General features: G+C 40.1%; 1 long non-coding RNA gene across 1 annotated transcript in view; it reads right to left on the reverse strand.

The window, feature by feature from the left end:
- Positions 1–256: 256 nt before the first annotated feature.
- LOC141278762 (uncharacterized) overlaps positions 257–15,630 on the reverse strand; it is a 34,563-nt gene continuing 19,189 nt past the window's right edge. Inside the window, exon 3 of the long non-coding RNA XR_012331945.1 lies at positions 257–1,690. This is a non-coding gene — a long non-coding RNA (uncharacterized lncRNA). The remainder of the gene's footprint in view (positions 1,691–15,630) is intronic.

The raw sequence follows: 15,630 nt of genomic DNA on the forward strand, positions 1-15,630 counted from the left end.
TTTTAGAAAATAAAAGCATTAGCTTTTTTTTAAAAACATCTTTATTGGAGTATAATTGCTTCACAATGGTGTGTTAGTTTCTGCTTTATAACAAAGTGAATCAGCTATACATATACATATGTCCCCATATCTCCTCCCTCTTGCGTCTCCCTCCCACCCTCCCTATCCCACCCCTCTAGGTGGTCACAAACCACCCAGCTGATCTCCCTGTGCTATGCAGCTGCTTCCCACTAGCTATCTATTTTACATTTGGTAGTGTGTATGTCAATGCTATTCCTTCACTTTGTCCCAGCTTACCCTTCTCCCTCCCCGTGTCCTCAAGTCCATTCTCTACCTCTGCGTCTTTCTCTGCTTCTAGGCTTCAGGCAACTGCAAATCCCGCTCGTTAGCTTTTGTGTCTAACATGATTATGTGCATTTGAGAGAAATAATCTTTTCCAAATCCTCCCACTCCTTCCTCCTCAGGTTTATCTTGACCCTGACTTTCCCTCACCACTCCCCAGAATAGTCATATGTGAAGGATTATTCTAGAATATGAGGAAGGAATGCAGGCTACCCTAAGCAATGGGGAGGACATGGATAACTTCTTCTTAGAAGTATCTGTCTTTCTAGGACCCTAAAAATGCACAAGATGAAAAAGGACCTGGGGTTCAAACCCAGGTCTACCTGGGTTCATGCTATGGTTTGAGGAAAAATAAAAATTAAAAAAATTTTTCAAATTAAATATATATACATATATGGAAAATGGGAACAGAAATGGACAAAACAACAAATTTCAAAAAGGAATTTCTATTTTATTAAATCAGTTTGCTGCTCTCCCTAAAACCATAAATTCTAGGAAGAAGTCAGCCAGTTGTTTCTGGATGAGATTTTGATTCTTTTAAGGGTGACTGTGAGCCTAATAAAATGGAGAAAGGAATAAAACTAAGCTTTCTAAATCTAGGAAGTCTGGAGAAAGCAAATAACACAGCAAAAATGCAGAATGATTTGACCCCAGCCAACAGTGTAGATGTAATTTAAAAATACAATCAAGACAGAAAGTACCAAACATTACAACCATTGCAAATTTCCAAGCTACTGAAATATTTTTTTATGTATATTTTTTTAAAGTCTGGAATTGTCATGTATATGAACAGTAAGAGAAGCCCAATAATTTATTTCAGCTGTGACAAAAAAAGAGGCTTCATGGAGAAACCGAACAGAGACCAACCAAGAGATCCAGATGGCATGAATCCTTGGGTCTTGAAGGAATTAGATAATGAACTTCGTGAATCATTGCCATTATTTTTATAAGTCAAATAGCAGGAGACTCTCTGGATGCCTTTTATTTGAAGGGTTTTTGTTTTTCCTTTTTCTCTAGTCTTTTAATACAGTTTGAATCATGTTATGGGGAAAATTCCACCCAAATGAGATATAGTACTTGCCAATAACCAGCATCCATTCGAGATACAGATCCAGAAAAATTATACAACTTAAAATGCAGTCAGGGTAAAGCTTTGAAAAGTGCTAATGAGATTCCTCCAAGTTGGACCAGTTTCCAAGTTCTCAGGGAAGGCTGCTTGGCCATGCGGTATGATCCACGTTGGCTCACACAGAGGACTGTGCATGTGACAACAGGGGTTGGAAAGAACTGGGCTCAGTGTCAGGAGAGCATGGGTCAGTCTTCTCTTCCCATCCATGAGCTGGGTGACCTAGAGTGGGTAAATTAATGTTTCTGAGTACTGTAATCCTGAACTATGAAACCTGGTAAATGAGCCCTATTAGGCCACTCACATCAAATTTAAACATTATAAAATGCCATCAATATATAAGCTAATGTTATCATTTTAACTGTTATTATTCTGAGAAAACTCCTAAAGATTTGGGGAGCACCGAAAATGGTTGAAATGCCAGGCAATCTGAAACATATGCTGAAAAATGTTTTGAAATGAGAAAAGACAATGCAAATTATATTTATGGTAAATTTAAGACATCAGAGTGGGGAAAACTATCACTTTTGAATATTTATTGTGTATCTGACCCTATGCTTAGGGCTTTACATATGTTATCTGAGTTTTAATCTAATGAAATCAAGTGATATCCCAGCTCCATCCTTCCAGTGGGAGAACTCAGGCCCAGAGAGACTGAATTGTAAATCCAGGGTCTCATTAGTGGGTGACAGAAGAGCTACAGTCCATCCCAAGAGGTCTGAATCCAGAAACTGTATACTTGACTAACACCAGATCCTGGCATGAAAGACAGAAAGAAAAACGCTGGCAATAGAAGGCAATAACAACAGTCTTATGAAAACCATCAAGACCAGTATTGATTTTATAAATAGAAAGTCAGTTAAAGCAGAGAATCATGAAAATGATACATGTAAAGTTTAAATATTTTGCTTTAATTTAAAATATATAAATATTCATTTATTTAATATTTGGAAGTTGTTTAGAAAAAGAAACGTAGTTCTTGAGACATATTTTTGAAGCATGTGCATTTTTCATGTGTCATAACACAGTTGACTACCAATTCAATAGAATAAAATTCCACCTGGGATAACTTTAGCTTCTGCATGATGAGAAGATTTGGGCTCTAGACTTGATATTATACTTCCTTTTCCCTGTCTTCTTCATTTTTTGAGTTGTTTATTTCTGTCATGCCCTGAAGGATTTCATCCCTGATGCTAAGTATATATTGCAACAAATAGGAATCATTAGTTCATTGTTATATATCATCTTTCTGTAAATCATTGGCACCTCCAATTTGTCTGGGGTCAGCTACTAAACGATGTTCTTAATTATCCTCTTGTAGTTCAGAATTTTTCCAATGTTGTCAACCTCAGGCAACATTTTTCTCTTCTCTGAGATTTAGTAAATATCGAACTGGGAATTTCACTCCCCACTAAACTGAAAGGAAAATCTCCTTTAATGTCAATGATTTTTAATGATTGTTTGTATCATATATATACACATGCGTGTGTGTGTGTGTGTGTGTGTGTGTGTGTGTGTATATATATATATATATATATATATATATATATATATATATATTCATGTCCTCTATTTCTGAAATTAAACTCCAGACTTATCTTTGAAATACTTTATAACCCCATGATCCATAACTTGGAACAAAGAAGTTACATTATGTTATAAAAACCTGACATTTATTTAAATCACTTTCTTTACATTATTCAAAACTAAAACATGAAGAAGCATACGTTAGATCAAAGGCTTTCAAAGTTTTGGCCAGAAATACAAGGTAAGAGAAATTTTACATCACAGAAATTTTATATCACATATACACATACCACACACACATAATAAGACAAATTTTCATGAAATACCATTATAACATATAATTCACACTGATATTTTCTATTCTATTTTTTTCTACTCCATTTTATTTTTTAAAATCCTTTTCCCCAACTTAGTATATTTATTTCATGACCCACCGAGAGTCAAAACCCATAATTTAAAAAACATTAATAAAGAAAGTGTAGGCTTTTTAGGTGTCTATTTTCTTCAAGTGTTTCTTCACAGAATGTGTACATTCACAGGAAAAAATCAATTTATAGAATAATTCAGAGTCTGTCTATGCTGATTTTTGTGAAGACTACTTATCTTGTAAAAACAAACAATTTATATCTCTTAAATCTTGGAAACTTTTTCTTTTGCCAATAATAAAAAGTCAGAATTTGGAATTCCGTCTGCACTGCTATTGGCGGCTGCTGAGAATCCTTGTTTGAATTTTGTGTATACATGTAGTACTTGCTTTACCTTTTGCACCACAGTTTTCTGGAAAACATCTTAAAATTTAGAACTATATCAACCTTATTGGAGAGTTATTCTCTAATAAAATGTTTCCTATTGATAAGTGATTTTAACCCCTCTGTAAATTTTTAAGCAGCAGATTGATCTGTAGGTAATTTGTGCCCTCCAGGGCCTGCTGCCTGGGTACCCTGCTTTTTTCCTATGCTTAAATCATCCATTAGTTGCTGTAAAGCTTTCATTGCTGCCAATCTTCTGGTGTAGAGCCAAGACCTTTTCTGTAACTGTTGGTCCACCATTGGCATTCTGTGTAGTCTTTCTTGCATAAACCACACCAATAATATATCAACTCTGATAACTTTAGTTTATTTAAAGTAGTAGAACAAGAATTTAAATGTCCTTGGAAAGCCATATGATTACAGAACCCTTCTAGGTGTTACAATTTTTCCCCAAAGTTTTACAATTATCTTACCATACCTAATTTGACTCTAGTTCCTTTTAAAGCAGCATTTCCTTAAATCTAAATTATTCAACTAGATTTTCATAGAAACAACTCTATTATTTTCACATCCATAATGTATTGGCTTAGGTAACGTTTAATTACATTATATGGTTATAGTAATAAGGGAACATTGTGTACACAAAATTGGAGGAAACATAAGTCACGCTGGATAAACATACAATTCAGGTGGACGCATAAGGGCACATGAGACTACAGCAAGGAGTCTACTGGTGATGAGCATTCGTAGTGGTTTACAGAAGGAATGGGAAGCATTGGACTATCTAGGAGTCAGTAAGAGGAGATGGGTTAAGAGAGCTTCTGCTGTCCCACAGAGGAGGTATGAACAAAGCCCAGTGGGAAGGAGTCAGGAAGGTCACAAGACAAGAATTATTATTTTACGATGTGCAAGCTCAGGGGCATAAGGGTAGGGAGAAAGGGGGAAATGTAGTAAGGAAAGATACTAAACAATACAATGCAATGCAGCAGCTACTGCTTCACAGTATGCAACAAAGAGATATAGCCAGCGATTCGAGGTATGTTTACTCAGCCTCTGGAAAGATTTCTCTGGAAAGTTTGCAAAGAGAAACTACATTTCTGAGCAACCCAAAACAGGGCAAAAAGAGTTGGAATTTATCAGCCTGGTTCCCTGCTCTCATCTGCTGACTTCCATTGGTACAAGGCCACCCACAGCAAGTTGATTCCTCCACATTTTACATCTTCCAGCCCCTCAGCATCCAATCAAGGACCCAGATCCCAGATCCCAAAGCAGAACTTTTAAGTCTCAGTCTCAAAAGCCTGAGGGGCTCGGCATGTGAGGCATGAAGGAAATGCAGATTCAGGGCTTCGTTCCGGATCCCAGTCGCCTCACGGAGTTCATAAGGATATCGGCAAAGCAGGGGATGGCATTATCCAGAAGGTGGTGTGCAGCAGCATGAAAAAAAGGGGAATGGCCAAGGGAATTTGAGAAGGCACACAGAGTTTATACCCAACACAGAAAGCTTAACAGAGAAAGCTTTGGGTTTTAAAGAACAGAGAAGTGGAGAAAGGACATTCCAGGAAGAGGGCATGGTGTTTTCAAAAGACCCAACGGGAGGAAATTGTGTGGACCCTTCAAGAGAGTACAAATAGTAGCAAGTGGCTAGCATACGGGGCATGCTAGAGTATGAGAGAGGGGAAAGCGCCACCGCACTACTGATCCACAGAGAACATGCAGTCTACTAAAACCCCCTATATTATTATCTTTTACACACATCCAGACCCACTAGCACCCAGGTATCCTGATTTCCAGTTCTCATCCACTATACTACACGCCCACCAGATAATATCCTCCCCATGAGAGCAGGGCTTAGGGAAAAGATGGAATACACATAAGGCTTAGAGAAAATAAAATGTTTCATTTCTCCCAAAGAATGCAGCCTACATATTTCACAGAATTAATGTTGACAGAATTCACAGTTTAGGGAAAAGCAAGAGCCGGAGATCACATGATTTCTTCCAGCCATTTCAAAGCTTGCAATTTCTTTGCCATTGGTAACCTATTGTGGAGAATTCATTTCATGCCTGTCTACTCTGGTAAGACCTTGGAATGAACTGAATTGTTACAAAAAGGTGAAAATTAGGAATGCCAAGAGTCATTTGATGCAGCTAATTAAGAGTCGTCATCTCCGCAGTTTTGCATGTGTTTCTGACTTTCTTTACCTGTAAACTTAGTTTCTGAAGTTGTGTCTGATAAAAAGAATTGTGAGAAACCCCTTTGCCTGTTGTCAAGGAGAAGTTTACCTCTTTACATTGGAGCATTAGAGAAAAATATTCTCTTTCAAATGATCTTTCTAATATTGGAATTATTTTGATCAAACTGAAAACCTGTAAACTACAATTTAGTTCAACTGTGTGTTGGGTTTAGGGAATGAAAAAAATGAAAGAGATGGACCTACTTCTCCAATGATTTCCACTGTATTTAGATTAAAATCCAAACTCCTCTATTGTGCTACAATAAAAAAGAATCCCAGCTCCTTATGTAGGTTGTAATGTCTGACCTCCTCTCCATTTATGTTCCCGTCACTCGCCACACCACCTTAGTGGCCCGCTGTTTTTTCCTCAAACGCTTCACGCTTGCTCCCCCACTGGGCATCTCTATTTGCTGATCCCACTGCCTGGAATGCGCTCTTCCCCCATTTCTTTACATAACTTGGCTCCTTCATGACATTCATCTGTCAGCTTGAAAGTCACCATGTTGACATGTCCTCCCCCAACCCACACATACCAGTTAAGATGGCTTCAGCAACAAGTAACAAAGAAGACCCAACTAGAAACAGCTAAAACAAAGCTTTGGTAACTCACACAACACATAGCATAGAGGAAGGATAATTCTGATGTTGGATAATTCAACAGCATTAGGACTTCAGCAAAGACCCAGGTCCTTTCCAAGTTTTTACTCTGTCATCTTCAGCAGGTCAGCAATGCTCCCTTCAGGGTCACAGGGGGATTGCAACTGCTCCAGACATCACAGGAGGACACAATGATGTCTTGTAAAGAAGACAGGCATTTCCTTCCAAGCAGCTTTTTTTAGTAGAAAAACCTTTACCAGAAAGAAGTTCCCCAACTGGTAACTCATAGATCCCTTTGGCCAGGACCTGCTTTACTGAAACTAATCACTGGTAAGAAGGAAGAAATAACCATGATTGATATTAAGGAGGGGTCTGGAAAAGGGTCACGTTCCCTAAGATGACCAGAGGGCAAGCACCCCAGGAAAACTGAAATTGTGTCAGCAAGTACACGGAGGGAGGCCAGGACTGGGAAAGGAATGGCTATGAAAACGTGAGCAGAAACAATCACCACAATGTCCAACTCAAACTAGCCCCTGGTTACTCTCTAGCACAGTGGACCTTCTCATCTCTGCCTAGAATGGACTTTAGCCTCATATTTCTCTTGTTCATTTATTTGTTTATTTTCTGATGTCTCTATGCACATGTAAGCTCCACAAGGGCAAGGACCTTGTGCATTGCTTCACCAGACTATTCCTCAGTACCAGAACAGTGCCTGACACAGAGTAGGCACACAGTGAATATTTTTGAATGAATGTGCCCACACCCATGCCCATTTTGCCTTGGCACACTTTGTGGTAGTTTGATATTCAGCTTGATAAACAGAAAAACCCACCAAGACTAAACCATCCCCACTTCAGTGACCATAACCTTGGGAGACAGCCACTGAGCTCATAGAACAAGTCTTTCATGATTTTAGCAAACCTTGACAGGGAGTTTAAAACAGGATGCAACACTTTCTTCCTAAATTTTGCTCCTTCTCCAGTATTTCCTGATTCCATGATTATACCCAGATGCCCAAGGTAGAATTTCAGTATCTACCCCATTCTCCCTTCTCCTTTACTGACCCCCACATCTAACCGTCAAGTCCTGAAGAAATCAAAAATCCATCCCCTCCTCTCAATTTTCGCTTTCACTGCCTTAGTTAGGTTATGTTAAATAAATTCTAATATCCTTGTCAACTCAATTTTCTATCTTACTTTGATGCATATGTTCTTGTTTTCCAGGACCCAGCATTCAAACACAGCTATAGAGAAGGATCAAGTTCATTATTATCGTGAATTACTGTAATAGCCGGAACATACTACATTTCTGCTTTTTCCATCCTCAATAAGGGAGAGGACAAGGAGAGAGAAAAGACGGTTTAAGCTGTTACTTTAAATGGCTATTTCTTAACAGTGGAAGAAAAGCTAGAGCATAACTCAGGAGTTTCAGCTTGATACTCAGCCAATTGTGCAGAGTCCAATCCTGTAAAAATCCATCAATGTAGAAAATAAATGAAACAAAGATAGTCCAACATCTTTCATAATTCTGGGATGTTAGCCATGGAGAACTTTTTGCTTTCAAACACATATCATCATTGTTGAGATGACATCAAAGAATATTTATGGACAACATGTGATGCCTTCCTTTGTCTCCCAGTGAGAAAAGTCCATCTATCCTCTAAATTCCCAGAACGCTTGATGTGGTACATTCATCTCATCCTATCTAGTATTTGTTATTTCTGACTTTATTATATCTCCCCTGGTCACCTGTGAACTCATTGAAGGCAAACCTAAGTGTATTAAGGAGTCTTAACTCATTGGGGTCACATACATGAGACAATCATTCTCTTTCCCAAGCCCTGCTTTCAGGCATACTCTTTTAATTCTGTCTCTCCCATCCCTTGATGACAACTGGGCAGAATACATAACTTCATGGTTACCTTCAGTATTTAAAGTCCTTCTATTTTATAACTTCAGTTTCATCTCTGCTACTAAGTTAACCCCCCTACCCCCACCCCCCCCACCCCCACCCCCGCCATTCTCATGGGCTGGACACGTGGTTTGAGAGGATTTGAGTGGAAAGGGGTTTGTTTGGTCTAATTTTTCACTTCCTCCCATCTTCTCCCTCAAGACAGCTTCTTTGTTCCTCAACAGTTGGGAATAGAGAAGAGATAGGAGGCATGGGAAAGGCTTAAAGGTCTCCTTATTCAATTCGATGTGTTTGAATCCTCGCTTTATATTCACTGCTTTGGACCACAGATGCCCTTTCTATGGTGAGCATCTACATGCTGACTCTCCTGTGTGGCTTCCTCCAGGGACCTGTGAAGGCTCCCCAAAGTACAGATCCCTTCCTTGGGAAATCTAGACTGGCCTCTTCACTCTCCCACTCAGCTCCCACTGGTGTTGCAGCCTCCCTACCTAGCGAACAGCCCGAGTTGATCAAATCCAGGATGTTCTTCAGCATCCTCTTAACCTCCAGGACACTCACAATTCTGGGCTTACCAAGCGATGACCGTGCTGATTGCCCAAGCGCCCGCCTTTCCTAAGTTTTGCCAACTCACTTTCGTTCCTTTTTCTTCTATTGCAGAGGCAGATCCACTACCTAAATACAGGTGTGACTAAGGACTAAGATGATCATCACAGCTTCCTGTAGCTGATCCCTACCTTACAAGGGATGCTCTGGTAGCTCTTAGCACTTGACTTGAAGTGGAGAGGGATGAGGTAGTCAATTCCTACCTGAACAATTCCATCAGCACAATAACCACAAAGACCCTCTTCCTTTTTCCTCCAAGTTTTCCCTTATATAGATTGGGTGAAGAACCAAGGAGTGGTTATGGTGAGGGTCTCTCTTGCTCAAATTTAGGGAATGTTGGAAGCTCTCTTTAGATGGAGGAAAACACTGCCTCTTTGCCCCCTATTCTGGACTCTGGTTGCCTATTCTGCAGCCACAGGAAAATGTCCTGCTGAACATCCTCTCCCAGGGTATATGTTTTCTATTCCTGCCTAACAGATGATACAAATTTACCAGCTTAAAAAAATGTCCCTTCATTATATTACAGTTTCTACCAGGAGTCCAGGCATAGTCTATCTTTGTCCTCCACTCAGGGTCTCATAAATCTCCAATCAAGACATCTGTTGAGGGGCTTCCCTGGTGGCGCAGTGGTTGAGAGTCCGCCTGCCAATGCAGTGGACACGGGTTCGTGCCCCGGTCCGGGAAGATCCCACATGCCGCGGAGCGGCTGGGCCCGTGAGCCATGGCCACTGAGCCTGTGCGTCCGCAGCCTGTGCTCCGCAACGGGAGAGGCCACAACAGTGAGAGGCCCGCGTACCACAAAAAAAAAAAAAAAGACATCTGTTGAGCTACATTCTTATCTGGAGGCTTGACTGGGGAAGAATCTACTTCCACTTGGGTTATTGTCAGATTTCATTTCGTTTCAGGTTTGAGACTTGGGCCCATGATCTCTTACTTGCTATTAGTCAGCAGCCACTCTTAGCTCCAAAAGGGCACCCTCAGTTCCTTGCCACATGGACCCGTCCATAGGTCCTCCTACAAATTGCGAATTACTTCTTCAAAGCTAGCAGAAGTATCTCTCACTCCCATCTACTTAGAGCCTTATATAATACAAGGCAATGACAGAAATAGCTATCACCACTTTTACCATTTTCTGTTGTCTAGAAGCAAGTCACAGATTCTGCCTCCACTCTAAGGGAGGGGATAGACACACCTTAGGGTGTGTCCACCACAAACAGGTTCCCTTCTTTCCATATGTAGATGGCCTGATATGTCCAAATCACACTGTGCTAAGTGAGACAAAAATGATTAAGGCAAGCACCTGTCCTCGAGAAGGTCATATTCAACCAGGAGAGATAGTCCTGTGAACAGCTAGATTGTAGTTTGTAATTAATACCCACATATAGTTATGTACAAAGTACCAGCTCAGAGCCAGAAGCCCTAATTTTACATGATGAAGGTAGAAAAAGTTCACAGAGGAGGTATTGTTTGTGCAGGCATTTGAAAGAGGAGGAGGAGGGCCCACAACATTTAGCACAGTGCTTTACCTGTGTCAGGAATTCAGTAAATGTGTGTTGAATAAAATATGAATGGATGTGAACAGAGAACTCATTTTCCAAATGAGCAAAGACTCGGGGACCAATGACTGACATCACAGCAATTCTAACGTAACAACTGGTGCGAGGTTGGTGTTGAAGGTCTAAATTGTCACATACTACACAGGCCTTAAGGACGTGAAATCCTTCAAAAAATCTGTCTCTTCATTCCATACCTACAAAGTTGCTTAGGTGCCAGACAGAACAGGGCAGAGGAATGCTATCTCAGAGCCAAGAACAGGTGAGTGGAAGGATGGGAAATCAGGGCAAGGGGCTGGTGGAACACCTGTCAGAGAAAGGAAGAGGACAGAGCTCTCCCAGCACTGCACCTGAACGAGTGGTTCCAGACCAGTGAAATGCTTCAGTCATCCACTTGCAAAACTTCTACTTTCAGAAGACCTGCAATTTCATACAACACATATTGACACCATGAACTGCCTTAGATATACCCAAGAAAGACTTTCCTCTATGAGCTGACAAATGAACACTTTGAACTATTTAATAGTAGTACTTGCCAAGTTCCTTTCTGACAATGTCACCATCTTGGGCGTACAATAGGTTTTAATGCATAAATATGAACATAATGTTGCAGAGATCACCAAACAGGGTTCCAGGGAGCCCATAGAGGTGCCTCTGAGATCCCTGTGTCACTCTCCCAATTCTCAACAAGGTTGTTTCACTTCTATATGCTTTACAGACTAGGATCTGGGGAGGATTCTATTTAAAAAGAGTTCCATTGCTTGTTTGTTTCAAAAACCCACTGTTTTATTATATTTTGTCCCTATTTTTTAAATAAAAATCAGGATAAATTGGAAGAATAAAATTCTTGACACAAGCAATAGGAAACATAAGCCTCATACATGTTTCATTCAAAACTAAGATGGAACTCTTCAAGCACACCCAAAGCAACAAAGCTTCGCTTCAATTCAATGCTTAATGAACTTAGCTTGGGTCAACCAGACATGCGATTAATTGTGAAGGAAAAGAAATGAAAGATTAACGTGCAAAATATCATTAATAACATATTATTGAAGATTGTGACTAAAAGTGAAGATGTAATTAGGGATTTTATAGTGTTTTAAGCTCTCTGCAATGGAGCTCCTACCCTAACCTGAATGTCTGTATCTTTGACACATCTGAGGTTAGCACATGCATGTTTTTAGGAATGAGTATGTACAAAAAACAGGAGAATATCTGCAAAAACAAAACTGCTTTTATTAAATAAAATCACGAGTTAATGACTGCTCCCAAGTAATGCATCTTGAATCTATCATTCTTAGTATAAATATACACACCGCAGCACATAGCCTCTCTTTGGGTTTTACTTTCACTTTCAATATTCATCTCATCTAGGTTTAGTTTCAGTCCAAATCTGCTTTCTTTTATTCTTAATTCTGGCCTTTGCTTTCACTAAGAATTCTAATCATTTTACTCGTACTATAACAAACGCAAAAGAAAAAAAATCCTTAAGAGAATCATGTCAAATATTTCTTAGGCAGGTCCTGCTCTCCTTTCCTGCCTGCTTCATTTCAAATTATTCAAAGTATAAGGAGTTTCTGATCACCACAGTAAGAAACCAATAACAAAGCAGGGCCTTGTTATTAGGAAATAAATATAATGGAGATCCACTTGGCCTTGGCAGTGAAAAAAAGTATTAAAGCAAATACAATCACCATGTAGAAGCATGATCTCGCCCTTCAAACATCACAAGAATGAGTAATCTAAGAAGCCTTAATAATCAAATGCTTTGAGGGGCAGCATCTTAAACCTACTTTTCAGATCTTCACTGTCTTCCTATCCACTGTGTGGCATTTCTTTGCTTCCTGAATCCTTTCAACAAATAGCCTTTCTCTTTGCAAACATTCAGCAATCCAGCAAACAAGCATAAAACACCTATCATGAGAATTATACCACCGTAAGTGCTATGGAAACACAGAGGTGAGCTTACATAGGAGTTTATAGTTTAGCAGGAGAGCTAATTTGTGTAATCTAGCAAAAAATAAAAACAAACAAGTGCTTAAAGAGAGAAAAAAGATGAGGCTTTTTGGACAAGGTAGCATTTGAGCTGGTTTTGAAAGATTGGTAAGATTTAGACATGCAAAGATGAAGGCATCCCCAGTAAAGAAACTCATGAATAAACATGCCAAAATGATAAGGCATAAATTAGTTCAGAAAATAAAACCTAGGACTTCAGCTTTGGAGCCTGAAAAACTCAGTTTCAAATCCTAGCTGATTAAGCCAGTTCAAACATCTTGGAAGGCACAAAGGACTCTTTTTTTCTGTGGGATGCTGAAACATGATGGTAAAATGTAGACATGACTTTGGTCCTTTGAGGCAGCATGTTTCCTCCAATACTGCCCCATTCTTTCCTGCCATCCACCACTCACCTCATGCCGTGTTTAAGATCAGTTGCTCAGATACATAAAGCCACCTGCCCAAGGACACACACTTTTCAGAGCCTGGATTCAACCTGAAATCTCTCTCATTTCAGAGCTCCCACTCAGCCCAGATCAGCTGCCTACATCCCCTCACCTCCCGCACTAGAATCTGTCTCTTCTAGTTTTAACCATCCTGGGAGCTCAGCATACATGCATCCCACCCACAACTTGCTAGGCAACCAGCAGCCCTGGATAAAAGAAGAAGCACAAGCTTAATGCCACCAATTGACCTTTGTTCTTTTCTGCACCATTTTAGGTAACAAACAAATTAGCAGCCACAAAATGCATTCCCTGGGTCTAAGCTTGTCACATGTTTCAATTTATAATAATACACAGAAAATACCAACTTAACACCCACCGTCTTGGGCACAATAAACTAAGGAAAAATATATTTAATATCACAATGATCCACTTTACTATGATAGATCAAGATATTTTCAAGCGTCATTTCAAGCTTCCGTCTGGGAAAGAAATATCTTCCCAGACACAGTGGGGAAGAGAAAACGAAGATCCCAATCAAATCAAACCCCCTTGTAAATAAACAGTAAGCCACTCCATAGTGAGAGAAGTCATTTTCTATGACTATGTGTGAACCCATGAAGGCTGACCCTTCCTAGGCATTAACATGGTACTTTAGCTCAGGCTGCTATAAGAAATTACCACAGACTGGGTGGCTTAAACAACAAACATTTATTTCTCACAGTCCTGGAGGTTGGGGACTCCAAGATCAAGGTGCTGGCCAATCTAATATCTGATGAGTGTCCTCTTCCTGGTTTGCAAATGTCATCTTCTTGATATATCTTCACATGGTGGAGAGCACAGAGAGCAAAAGAGAGGGGGAGAGAGAAATAGAGAGAGAGAGAAAGAGATCTCCTGTCTCTTATAATCCCATTCTTGGGGAGGCCATACTCATTACCACCCAAAGACCCCCATCTCCTAATACTATTACATTAGGGGTTAGGATCTTAACTATCAATTTTGAGGGGACATAAACATTCAGTCCATAATTCATGGTCTTTACAATCACTCTACAGGAAGGAATTGTGTTTTTTTGTTTTTAATCTTGTTCACATTTGAGGACTCCAGCTCAAAGAGGTTGAGTAATATGTCTCAGGTCACTTCACAGATTAGTTGCCAAGCAGGAAGCCGAAATTTAAGCCTGGATCTGTTGGACCCTAAATCCTAACTTCTTGTCCTTATATGGAGCTGTAACTCAAATGTCAGGCCCTTTAGAATCTACCCCACGTCGTCTCTTCCATCTGATCTCTCCTTTTTAAACTCTATTCTTGTTCTACCCTAAACCCTCTGATTTGCCAAGATTTATTGAGTGCTTCCAATATGCTAAGCACAGTTCTAAATGCTTTACAAGCACAATTTCACTTGGTTTCCACAACAGCCTAATGAAGTGGGCAGAGGTGATCCTCAGAATGGCCATCCTGATTGTTTAGAGATGGCATCCATCTTGACCGGTCAGTGCCATGCCAACCAGTTGTTAAATCCTTTTAATACCACTCCTGGAATACACACGATGAGTATGCCTGTCTAAGACATGAGAGAACTGAAGCTTAGAGAGGTGAGGTGACACATTCAAGATCACGTTGTTGGGAGGTAGTATCAGCAAGATTCTAACCCAGGTCACTTTGGTGACAAAGGCCATTCCCACACCTCACTCCACATTTCCCTGAGGCCTCTGCCTACTGCAAAGAGGTCTGGAATTGAATAGCTCATCTGCCTGTCATTTACCATCCCAGTGAACTTAGATGAACAGGTAACCCCTGTGAGCCTAGAGTTCCTCATCTGCAAAATGAAACTATAACATCCAACTCAAATATTTATCACGAGTTCTAAATCTAAACAACTATAATGGCCAACATGGCTAGTAGAGGGCACTGAAGTAATAGTATTTGTATTGATATTCGTATTAGTATTAGTAGCATTGCAGTTGTTTTGGTGTTAGTTATTGGTATTAAAGAAATACCCCTTCCAAAAGGCATCTCAGACCATCTACAACCTATTTACCTCATTGTTCCTCAAACCTCATGTATCTGCCTGCCTGCCCCCCAACACACACCAATAACCACATAAATAGGAAATGTGTTTTCATTCTCCGTGCTTTCATCCATGCTGGTCTTGACCTGCCTTTCCATTTCTCCACCTATGGAAAAAGTTTCTAAGTGTCTTGGCTCAGTTTCAATGTCACCTTCCAAAAGTAGTCAGCTCCAATCCCTCCACCAGAATTAATCACCTTAAACTACCAATGCACATCGCTTTTACTGCTAGTGAACAATTTCTTCTTTCTGCTTTTTTTCATTTGTTATTTATTTATCCATCTTCCTTAAGTGCTGGGAGCTCTTTGACTCATGTCGGCATCCCCCATGGTATCCAACCAAAGGCATGGAAGAGAGGAACGTGTAGAGGAGAGGAATGTAGAGGAGGAGAAGGGATGGTCCAGAGCTCCCAATGGAGGACGAGATGGGGAGTTGCTGGGCAGGGCCCAGGAAGGATGTATGGTTGGCCAAAGCTGTTGTGT

Source organism: Tursiops truncatus, chromosome 5 (assembly GCF_011762595.2).
Source record: "Tursiops truncatus isolate mTurTru1 chromosome 5, mTurTru1.mat.Y, whole genome shotgun sequence".
Taxonomy (NCBI): Eukaryota; Metazoa; Chordata; class Mammalia; order Artiodactyla; family Delphinidae; genus Tursiops; species Tursiops truncatus.